The sequence below is a fragment of the Ranitomeya variabilis genome, chromosome 4 (genome assembly GCF_051348905.1).
Source record: "Ranitomeya variabilis isolate aRanVar5 chromosome 4, aRanVar5.hap1, whole genome shotgun sequence".
NCBI classification, from domain to species: domain Eukaryota; kingdom Metazoa; phylum Chordata; class Amphibia; order Anura; family Dendrobatidae; genus Ranitomeya; species Ranitomeya variabilis.
In genome coordinates, this window is record NC_135235.1 from 252,583,900 (window position 1) to 252,596,603 (window position 12,704).

Below are 12,704 nucleotides of genomic sequence, written 5' to 3' on the forward strand. Positions count from 1 at the left end.
TCTATAATATAACGATGGGAGCGTCACTCTGTCCGAAGCCTTTATAGACTGCGCAAGCGCGACGTACCGCGCCTGCGCAGTCTGGACCAGAGTGACGCAGCCGAACTTACTTATCACCCCCCCTAATATACTGGCCAAGGGGGCTCCGTGCTCTGCAGTTCCAGTCAGGGTAGCTGTAGAGCCCAGCGGAGCTCCAGGACCTTCGATGATGTCACCACCAGCATGTGACCAGTGACGCGAGTGGGCGGAGTCAGCCCTCGCTGTGCTGGCTGCAGGGGTGCTGTATCTATTATAGCCAGCGCTGCACTCAAGCAGTAAGTACAGCCGCCCGCACTCAGCACAGCCGCACTTGGGCAGTAGAGCCGGAGAGAGAAAGATGGGAGCAACATATGGCAGAATGGAAACAGGAACAGGCAGAATGGGAGCAGCACATTACAACAGAATGGGGACACAGGATAGGAGCAGCACATGACAGAATGGTTGCGCAGGATGGGAGCACCACATGACAGAATGGGGGCGCAGGATGGGAACAGCACATGACAGAATGGTTGCGCACGATGGGAGCAGCACATGACAGGATGGGGGTGCAGGATGGGAGCACATGACAAGATGGGGCGCAGGATGGTAGCACATGACAGGTTGGGGACGCAGGATGGAGCAGCACATGACAGAATGGGGGCGCAGGATGGGAGCAGCACATGACAGAATGGGGGCGCAGGATGGGAGCAGTACATGACAGAATGGGGGCGCACACATGACAGGATGGGGGTGCAGGATGGAGCAGCACATACCAGGATGGAGACCATATACCAATATAAATGCTCGCCACCCGGGCGTAGAACGGGTTCAATAGCTAGTATGTAGTATGTATATATACAGACCCCTACATATATGCAGACCCCTACATATATTCAGACCACAAAGCAGACCTCTAGATGTATTTGGCCCCAGAGCAGACCCTTACATATATACAGACCTCAGAGCAGACCCCTACATATATCCAGACCTCAGAGCAGACCCCTATATATATGCAGACCTCAGAGCAGACCCCAACATATATGCAGACCTCAGAGCAGACCCCTACATATATGCAGACCTCAGAGCAGACCTCTACATATACACAGACCTCAGTGCAGACCCCTACATATATGCAGACCTCAGAGCAGACCCCTACATATATGCAGACCTCAGAGCAGACCCCTACATATATACAGACCTCAGAGTGGACCCCTACATATATACAGACCTCAGAGCGGACCTCTACATATATACAGACCTCAGAGCAGACCCCTACATACATGCAGACCTCAGAGCAGACCCCTATATATGCAGACCTCAGAGCAGACCCCAACATATATGCAGACCTCAGAGCAGACCCCTACATATATGCAGACCTCAGCGCAGACCCCTACATATATCCAGACCTCAGAGCAGACCCCAACATATATGCAGACCTCAGAGCAGACCCCTACATATATGCAGACCTCAGCGCAGACCCCTACATATATACAGACCTCAGAGCAGACCCCTACATATATGCAGACCTCAGCGCAGACCCCTACATATATACAGACCTCAGAGCAGACCCCTACATATATCCAGACCTCAGAGCAGACCCCTACATATATGCAGACCTCAGTGCAGACCCCTACATATATCCAGACCTCAGAGCAGACCCCTACATATATCCAGACCTCAGAGCAGACCCCTACATATATGCAGACCTCAGTGCAGACCCCTACATATATGCAGACCTTAGAGCAGACCCCTACATAAGTGCAGACCTCAGAGCAGACCCCTACATATATACAGACCTCAGAGAAGACCCCTACATATATACAGACCCCAGAGCAGACCCCTACATATATCCAGACCTCAGAGCAGACCCCTACATATATGAAGACCTCAGACCAGACATATGTATACACACACACATATATATATATATATATATATATATATATATATACAGACCCCTACATACATGCAGACCTTAGAGCAGACCCCTACATATATTCAGACCTCAAAGCAGACCACTAGATGTATTTGGCCCCAGAGCAGACCCTTACATATATTCAGACCCTAGACCAGACCCCTACATTTATTAATGTGGATCATATAGGAAAAATGTGCAAACAAGACCATATACAGTATAATGTATATAAAATACAGAAGTTTATTAGATAGTGAGTAACAAAATAATGACACACAAAAATAGACCAGCTGAAACCAATGCTGCGGTGCACAATGGTCATACCCCTATATATAGATACATGGGGCAGTAGTATAGGTGAACAGGTTTGATAGAGTGCAAAATAGAGGTAGAGAAGAGTTATCAAACGGTAAGTGCCCAGGTAGAGGTGTGCAATCGGATCCCCTACATGCGTTTCGGCGCTTGCATTCTTCCGGGGGGTGGGGGTGGGGCGCGTCTTATACAGCTGTGCTCAAAAGTTTACATACCCCAGCAGAATTTTTGCTTTCTTGGCCTTTTTTCAGGGAATATGAATGATAACACCAAAACTTTTTCTCCACTCATGGTTAGTGGTTGGGTGAAGCCATTTATTGTCAAAATACTGTGTTTTCTCTTTTTAAATCATAATGGCAACCCAAAACATGCAAATGACCCTGATCAAAACTTTACATACCCCATTTCTTAATACCATGTATTGCCCCTTCTAACATCAATGACAGATTGAAGTCTTTTGTGGCAGTTGTGGATGAGGTTCTTTATTTTCTCAGGTGGTAAAGTTGCCCACTCTTCTTGGCAAAAAGCCTCCAGTTCCTGTAAATTCCGGGGCTTTCTAGCATGAACTGCACGCTTGAGATCTCCCCAGAGTGGCTCAATGATACTGAGGTCAGGAGACTGAGATGGCCACTCCAGAACCTTCACTTTGTTCTGCTGTAGCCAATGACAGGTTGACTTGGCCTTGTGTTTTGGATCATTGTCATGTTGGAACGTCCAAGTACGTCCCATGTGCAGCTTCTGGGCTCATGAGTGCAAATTTGCCTCCAGTATTTGCTGATAACGTGCTGCATTCATCTTTCCTTCAACTTTGAAAAAGTTTCCTGTGCCTTTGTAGCTCACACATCCCCAAAACATCAGTGATCCACCTCCGTGCTTTACAGTAGGAATGGTGTTCCATTCATCATGGGCCTTTTTGACCTCTCTCCAAATGTAACGCTTATGGTTGTGGCCAAAAAGATCAATTTTGGTCTCATCACTCCAAATTACCTTGTTCCAGAAGTTTTGAGGCTTGTCTCTGTGCTGTTTTGCGTATTGTAGGTGAGATACTTTGTGGCATTTCCGCAGTAATGGCTTTCTTCTGGCGACTCGACCATGCAGCCCATTTTTCTTCAACTGCCTCCTTATTGCGCATCTTGAAACAGCCACACCGCTAGTTTTCAGAGAGACCTGTATTTCAGCTGATGTTATTTATGGGTTTTTCTTTGCATCCCGAACAATTTTCCTGGTAGTTGTGGACAACATTTTTGTTGGTTTACCGGACCGTGGTTTTGTTTTTACAGAGCCCCTGATTTTTTATTTGTTAATCGCAGTGTGAACGCTGCTGACTGGCATTATCAATTCCCTGGATATTTTTTATATCCCTTTCCTGTTTTATACAGTTCAACTACCTTTTCCCGTAGATCCATTGACAATTCTTTCGCTTTCCCCAGGACTCAGTATCCAGAAACGTCAGTGGCTGGATGAAAGATGCAAGAGTCTGTCTGGATCCCAGAAACCCACTCTGCTTTTATGCACACACTGATTACAAGCAAACAGGTCACATGTGAAGATGTTACCTTTAGTAGCCAGTCAAACCCATTTGTGTCAACTTCTGTGCGTGTTATCAGGCCAAAATCACCAGGGGATGTGAACTACTGATCAGGGTCATTTGAATGTTTTGGGTTGTCATTATGATTTATAAAGAGAAAACACAGTAGTCTGACAATAAATGGCTTCACCCAACCACTAACCATGAGTGGAGAAAAGGTTTTGGTGTTATCATTCATATTCTCTGAAAAAACGCCAAGAAAGCAAAAATTCTGCCGGGGTATGTACACTTTTGAGCACAACTGTATATAAGACCAGACCCTTACAGATATGCAGACCTCTAGATATATTTGGACCCCAGAGCAGACCTATTTAGATGTGGACCCCAGGCCATACCCCTACATATATTCAGAACCGATACCAGACCCCTACATATATTCAAACCCTAGTCCAGACCCCTACATATATTCAGACCCCAGACTAGACCCCTACATATATTCAAACCAGACTCCTAAATATTTATGGACTTCAGACCAGACTCCTACATATATTCAGACCCCTGCAGATGTGGACCCCAGACCAGACCCCTACATATATACGGACTTCAGAATAGACCCCTACACATATTCAGAACCCAGACCTACAGATGTGGACTCCAGACTAGATCCCTACATATATCTTGACCCCAGACCATATCTCTACATATATACGGACCTGAGACCAGATCCCTATATATATTCAGACCTCAGACCAGACCCCTACAGATGTGGACCCCTGACCAGACCCCTACATATATTCATACCTCAGACCAGACCCCTACATATATTTAAGACACCAGACCCCTACCTATATTTAGACACTAGGTCGGACCTCTACATACTGTATATTCAGGCCCCCTGTATTAATCTTAGATCCCACACCAGACCCCTTAATATTTTCAGACACTAGACCAGACCTCTATATTGATGCCCGACCCCAGACAAAGCTATGTACTGATGCTCCAAGCCCCAGGGCCCAGGACTAAGATAAAGGCGCTGTGCCCTCCACGGGCCGCTCCCCTGGGCAGGATATTTGGTAGCTCTGCCCTCGGGGACAAATGTCCAACCTGACAGCAATCAGAGCTCTTCTAGAGATACTTGAGCAGGGGTGGAGCTGTGCACGATGTCTTCACACTCCACAGCTCGTAGTAATTGTGGCCGCCCCAGTGGCTGCGTGGCTCCTCTCTTCCGCTGCGTGGCTCCTCTCTTCCGCTGCGTGGCTCCTCTCCTCCACTACGTGGCTCCTCTCCTCCTCTGCGTGGCTCCTCTCCTCCTCTGCGTGGCTCCTCTCCTCTGCTGCGTGGCTCCTCTCTTCCGCTGCGTGGCTCCTCTCTTCCGCTGCGTGGCTCCTCTCTTCCGCTGCGTGGCTCCTCTCCTCCTCTGCGTGGCTCCTCTCTTCCGCTGCGTGGCTCCTCTCTTCCACTGTGTGGCTCCTCTCCTCCACTGCGTGGCTCCTCTACTTCGCTGCGTGGCTCCTCTCCTCCGCTGCGTGGCTCCTCTCCTCCGCTGCGTGGCTCCTCTCCTCCGGACCTGGCAGTCGGACATCTGCACCGTATACTATATAATAATAAATTACTCTAGTTAGTTTGGCTCCACCCCTTGTCAGTAACTTTTGAGGAATTGCATGGCAAGTGGGCGGAGCTAAGAGTGAAAAGTTGTTAATCTTGGTGTATACCCGTGCGTGCTCCAATACTGGCTCCTCATCTCCTTATAAGGAGATTGTGGCTCCGCCCCGTGATATAATCACTTTCCCTGCGAATATAGTGTAACGGTTCCACGCAATAACAGTGGATCATCCGGCCGCGCTGTCACTGGAGCTGTCGCTTCTCTCACGGCTCCGGCGTCCTAGTTTTGTGCAGATTCTAACGAGGTCATTAATTATCATGGAATCTCTGCGCTTCCCAAGTGATTGGAAATTCCACTTCCAAATTTAGTTTCTCCCTTAGCAACATCATTTAATTGCTTGTTTCCGTGCAGGTTCTTATTCCTTAGAGCGCACACGCCTGATGGCACCGCTCGGGAGCAGCGACCTGATATCTGCTGCAATAACAGCCGCCGTACATTATACACTTATACCGCGCTGCAATAACAGCCGCCGTACATTATACGCTTATACCGTGCTGCAATAACAGCCGCCCTACATTATACGGTTATACCGTGCTGCAATAACAGCCGCCGTACATTATACCACGCTGCAATAACAGCCGCCGTACATTATACGCTTATACCGTGCTGCAATAACAGCCGCCGTACATTATACGCTTATACCGTGCTACAATAACAGCCGCCGTACATTATACGGTTATACCGTGCTGCAATAACAGCCGCCGTACATTATACGCTTATACCACGCTGCAATAACAGCCGCCGTACATTATACGCTTATACCGTGCTGCAGTAACAGCTGCCGTACATTATACGCTTATACCATGCTGCAATAACAGCCGCCGTACATTATACGCTTATACCGTGCTGCAATAACAGCCGCCGTACATTATACGCTTATACTGTGCTGCAATAAGAGCCGCCGTACATTATACGCTTATACCGTGCTGTAATAACAGCCGCCGTACATTATACGCTTATACCACGCTGCAATAACAGCCGCCATACATTATACGCTTATATTGTGCTGCAATAACAGCCGCCGTACATTATACGCTTATACCGCTCTGCAATAACAGCCACCATACATTATACGCTTATACCGCTCTGCAATAACAGCCGCCATACATTATACGCTTATACTGTGCTGCAATAAGAGCTGCCGTACATTATACACTTATACCGTGCTGCAATAACAGCCGCCGTACATTATACTCTTATACTGTGCTGTAATAACAGCCGCCGTACGTTATACACTTATACCATGCTGCAATAACAGCCGCCGTACATTATACGCTAATACTGTGCTGCAATAACAGCCGCCGTACATTATATGCTTATTACCGTGCTGCAATAAGAACCGCCATACATTATATGCTCATACCGTGCTGCAATAAGAACCGCCGTACATTATACGCTTATACTGTGTTGCAATAAGAACTACCGTACATTATACACTTATACTGTGCTGTAATAACAGCCGCCGTACATTATACACTTTTACCGTGCTGCAATAACAGCCGCCGTACATTATACGCTTATACCGCTCTGCAATAACAGCCGCCATACATTATACTCTTATACTGTGCTGCAATAAGAGCCGCCGTACATTATACACTTATACCGTGCTGCAATAACAGCCGCCGTACATTATACTCTTATACTGTGCTGTAATAACAGCCGCCGTACGTTATACACTTATACCGTGCTGCAATAACAGCCGCCGTACATTATACGCTAATACTGTGCTGCAATAACAGCCGCCGTACATTATACGCTTATTACCGTGCTGCAATAAGAACCGCCATACATTATATGCTTATACCGTGCTGCAATAAGAACTGACGTACATTATACGCTTATACTGTGCTGTAATAACCGCCGCCGTACTTTATACGCTTATACTGTACTGTAATAGGAACCGCCGTACATTATACGCTTATATCGTGCTGCAATAACAGCCGCCGTACATTATACGCTTATACTGTACTGTAATAAGAACCGCCGTACATTATACGCTTATACCGTGCTGCAATAACAGCCGCCGTACATTATACGCTTATACCGTGCTGTACCGCTCTTGTACATTATAAGAATATTAGAAGCCGGCTGGGAAGTCCCTGGTCGTGTATTGGCATCTCGATATTTTCAGAGGTTGGCGCTGATTAATGTCTTCATACATCAGTCTAGAGGTCAAATATCCTTTACATCACTGCAGGGGATTTGGAATTCTGTATCAGAAAGATAAACATGCTAACATACAGCCTGACTACTGCCTCGACTAGAGGGAGCTCGCTGTATACAGAGATACATAAGATCCTGTCTGCAGCCACCACTAAGGGGAGCTCCCTGTATACAGAGATACATGATAAGATCCTGTCTGCAGCCACCACTAGGGGGAGCTCCCTGTATACAGAGATACATGATAAGATCCTGTCTGCAGTCACCACTAGGGGGAGCTGTTATGATCTGGTGGCCTAGGAGCAGCATGAGAAGTACTCTGGAGAAGGTGGTACCTGTACTGACCGCAGACCCTGAACTTAACACCGCAACTAGAAGTAGCCGTGGAATGTACCTAGCACTCCCTAGACATCTCGACACAGCCGGAGGACTAATTACCCCTAGAGATAGAAAAGGGAAAACTATCTTGCCTCAGAGAAAATCCCCAAAGGACAGACAGCCCCCCACAATTACTGACCGTGAGAGGAGAGGGAAATAACATACGCAGACTGAAATCAGAATTTAGCAAAGGAGGCCACTTCTAGCTAAATAGAAAGGATAGGACAGAGTACTATGCGGTCAGTATTAAAACACTAGAAAATATCCACCACAGAAAATACAAAATCTCCACATCTAACTAAAGGCATGGAGGGTATATCTGCATCTCCAGAGATACCAGCTTGGCTGAACAAATCCTTATACAGACCAAGCTGGACAAGACAAAACATGGAAAATAACTTGAACAATCAGGCCCACAGCATGTGGACTGCAAAAAACAAAGCCAGAACTTATCTTTGTTGAAATGAACAGCAAGCAAGAGAGACCAGGCAGGGAAGTGAATCCTCCAAGAAACAATGGACAACTGGCACTAACTAAAGGGTCAAGCAACACTAAATAGCCCAGTCAGAATTGCAATAAGTGGACACACCTGATGAATGCTGCGATCCAAAGACAGCAGCGCTACCACTTATAACCACCGGAGGGAGCCCAAGAGCAGAATTCACAACAGGGAGCTCCCTGTATACAGAGATACATGACAAGATCCTGTCTGCAGTCACCACTAGGGGGAGCTCCCTGTATACAGAGATACATAAGATCCTGTCTGCTGCCACCAGTAGGGGGAGCTCCCTGTATACAGAGATACATGATAAAATCCTGTCTGCAGCCACCACTATGTGGAGCTCCCTGTATACAGAGATACATGATAAGATCCTGTCTGCAGCCACCACTAGGGGGAGCTCCCTGTATACAGAGATACATGATAAAATCCTGTCTGCAGCCACCACTAGGGGGAGCTCCCTGTATACAGAGATACATGATAAGATCCTGTCTGCAGTCACCACTAGGAGGAGCTCCCTGTATACAGAGATACATAAGATCCTGTCTGCAGTCACCACTAGAGGGAGCTCCCTGTATACAGAGATACATGATAAGATCCTGTCTGCAGCCACCACTAGGGGGAGCTCCCTGTATACAGAGATACATGATAAGATCCTGTCTGCAGACACCACTAGGGGGAGCTCCCTGTATACAGAGATACATGATAAAATCCTGTCTGCAGCCACCACTAGGGGGAGCTCCCTGTATACAGAGATACATGATAAGATCCTGTCTGCAGCCACCACTAGGGGAAGTTTCGCTGTATACAGAGATACATGATAAGATCCTGTCTGCAGTCACCACTAGGGGGAGCTCCCTGTATACAGAGATACATAAGATCCTGTCTGCTGCCACCAGTAGGGGGAGCTCCCTGTATACAGAGATACATGATAAAATCTTGTCTGCAGCCACCACTAGGGGGAGCTCCCTGTATACAGAGATACATGATAAGATCCTGTCTGCAGTCACCACTAGGAGGAGCTCCCTGTATACAGAGATACATAAGATCCTGTCTGCAGTCACCACTAGGGGGAGCTCCCTGTATACAGAGATACATGATAAGATCCTGTCTGCAGCCACCCGTAGGGGAAGTTCGCTGTATACAGTGATACATGATAAGATCCTGTCTGCAGTCACCACTAGGAGGAGCTCCCTGTATACAGAGATACATGATAAGATCCTGTCTGCAGCCACCACTAGGGGGAGCTCCCTGTATATAGAGATACATGATAAGATCCTCTCTGCAGCCACCACTAGGGGGAGCTCCCTGTATACAGAGATACATGATAAGATCCTGTCTGCAGCCACCACTAGGGAGAGCTCCCTGTATACAGAGATACATGATAAGATCCTGTCTGCAGACACCACTAGGGGGAGCTCCCTGTATACAGAGATACATGATAAGATCCTGTCTGCAGCCACCACTAGGGAGAGCTCCCTGTATACAGAGACACATGATAAGATCCTGTCTGCAGTCACCACTAGGGGGAGCTCCCTGTATACAGAGATGCATGATAAGATCCTGTCTGCAGTCACCACTAGGGGAGGTTTGCTGTATACAGAGATACATGATAAGATCCTGTCTGCAGCCACCACTAGGGGGAGCTCCCTGTATACAGAGATACATGGTAAGATCCTGTCTGCAGCCACCACTAGGGGAGGTTCGCTGTATACAGAGATACATGGTAAGATCCTGTCTGCAGCCACCACTAGGGGGAGCTCCCTGTATACAGAGATACATAAGATCCTGCCTGCAGTCACCACTAGGGGGAGGTCCCTGTATATAGAGATACATGATAAGATCCTGTCTGCAGCCACCACTAGGGGGAGCTCCCTGTATACAGAGATATATGATAAGATCCTGTCTGCAGCCACCACTAGGGGGAGCTCCCCGTTTACAGAGGTACATGATAAGATTTTTATGGGGAATGACTGTTCTTTCTATCTAACCTGTTAAAGGAATTATTTTCCATAAATTGTTTTTTTGCATTTGTAGATGATCTGATAAAGACACAACTTGGGCCACAAGCAAGAACTATCTGTGCAGTGAGGTGAACCTTTCACCACCGACTAGGTGACCTCCTGTAAGCCCCTCCCCTGAGGAGCGGCTGCCCATCCTCGGGTCACTGGAAGATTGTGTATGTTGCTTCCCTTTTGTGTTTCTTGACTTCTGTTCATCTTGGTTTTTAGTTCTCACAGAAAAAAAACATATAAAATCTGTCACTATTGGTCGTGGCATGGTGCGCTCTGTGCTCTCTTGCTCCTAATTCGTTGCCGTGTTTGCATGGTCCTCCTACAACACAGAATGTCCTTTATTGATGAATCTTCTTCCGTCTCAAGCTGCAATAAAGAAATCTACAATTACCCCTCCCCCATCGCTGTGTGACCCCCGCTCGATAATCATGTATTTTGTTGTTTGTTTTTCTCAACTTGAAAGAAAAAATTAGAATAAAATCCAAAATGGTGTCATCTTTACTTCTCTTCTCCTATGTCTTGCAATGTGATGCAGCTTCGGTTGTGAATGGAGTATATGCTACTGAGAATTCTGGATGTGACTCGAGTACAAGACGTAATATCTAATAACAGTAGAACTGTGGATGTAGCTCTGGGGGTGAGTGGAACATGGGGCATAATGTGAAATAGAACAGAGACGGAGGACAATTCTGGGAACTTTCTTTTTATTTGTATGTTTGTGGGGAGCGGAGCAGTGATACAACATATACTAGGTATAGATTATATGATACATTGTGTCTGGATCTACCATCACCCCTCAAAGCAGATTCACAAAGATCCGGAACAAGCGAAAAAGAAACCGCAGCATCCGCTCGTCACCTTCATCCAGGAGAATGAGAGAGACCCGGCCCGGACCTCGATTCGCCTGAAAACCATCACAAGTCTCAGGGGGCAGGAAAGTCACATACACTGGGTGAGGTTGTGGAGGAGGCTTTATGTCACACTATGGTTGTGAATGTGGAGGAGACGCTGTGGTCGTGGCTGGTGTGGAGACGCTGTGGTCATGGCTGAGGTGGAGAAGCTGTGGTCCTGGTTGGGGTGGAGACGCTGTGGTCATGGTTGGGGTGGAGACACTGTGGTCATGGTTGGTGTGGAGACGCTGTGGTCGTGGTTGGGGTGGAAACGCTGTGGTCGTGGTTGGGGTGGAGACGCTGTGGTCATGGTTGGGGTGGAGATGCTGTGGTTGGGGTGGAAACGCTGTGGTTGTGGCTGGGGTGGAGACCTGTGGCTGGGGTGGAGACGCTGTGGTCATGGTTGGGGTGGAGGCGCCGTGATCGTGGCTGAGATGGAAGCACCACGACTGAGGCGTCGTGGTTGCGGCTGAGGTATCGTGGTTGCGGCTGAGGTGCTGTGGTTGCAGTCGAGGTGTAGGCGTCGATGTGGAGACGCCGTGGTCGCGGCCGAGGTGTAGGCACCATGGTCGAGGCCAAGTTGTAGGCGCCGTGGTCTCAGCTGAGGTGTATATGCCGTGGTCGCAGGCGAGGTGTAGACTCCGTGGTCACGGTCAAGGTGTATACGCTGTGGTCGCTGTACAAGGTACGAAAGGCTAGCACTCGACTGTTGAGGATATGACGGTGCAAGTGAACGGAACCAGTAGTCCCATGAACCATCCAAATATATAATCACTGCACACATACTATGGAATATGCTTGATGCAGGTGAACAAGTTTATTCTGTGTTTATTATTTTATTAGTTTATTATTTACGCTGTGGTCGCTGCTGAGGTGGAGACGCCGTGATTGCGGCTGAGGTGGAGGCCCCGCTGTGGTCGCAGCTGAAGCACCGTGGTCGAGGTGTAGGTGCCGTGGTCGAAGTGTAGGCGCCGTGGTCGAGGTGTAGGTGCCGTGGTCGAGGTGTAGGCGCCGTGGTCGAGGTGTAGGCGCCGTGGTCGAGGTGTAGGTGCCGTGGTCGAGGTGTAGGCGCCATGGTCGAGGTGTAGGTGCCGTGGTCGAGGTGTAGGCGCAGTGGTCGAAGTGTAGGTGCCGTGGTCGAGGTGTAGGTGCCGTGGTCGCGGCCGAGGTGTAAGCGCTCTGGTTGTATCAGGCCTGTGGATTGAGCACTATGGCTGTAGACAGCCCGGTGAATGAGGCGCTGTGGTTGTGAGTGGGTCTCTGGATGTGGCGCACTGGTGGTGAATCTTCTAGTTGTGATTGGCGCAGAGTACTTGACGTTTGGGC

General features: G+C 48.1%; 1 protein-coding gene across 2 annotated transcripts in view; it reads left to right on the top strand.

Moving 5' to 3' along the window:
- The window catches only part of LOC143764185 (uncharacterized), a 62,880-nt gene extending 51,891 nt beyond the window's left edge, over nucleotides 1-10,989 (top strand). The window contains exon 8 of one of the 2 annotated variants that reach the window (XM_077249509.1): nucleotides 10,511-10,989. The gene's annotated coding sequence lies outside the window, so the exon portion shown is untranslated. The remainder of the gene's footprint in view (nucleotides 1-10,510) is intronic. The other variant, XM_077249510.1, reaches the window with a different exon arrangement.
- Nucleotides 10,990-12,704: the final 1,715 nt, after the last annotated feature.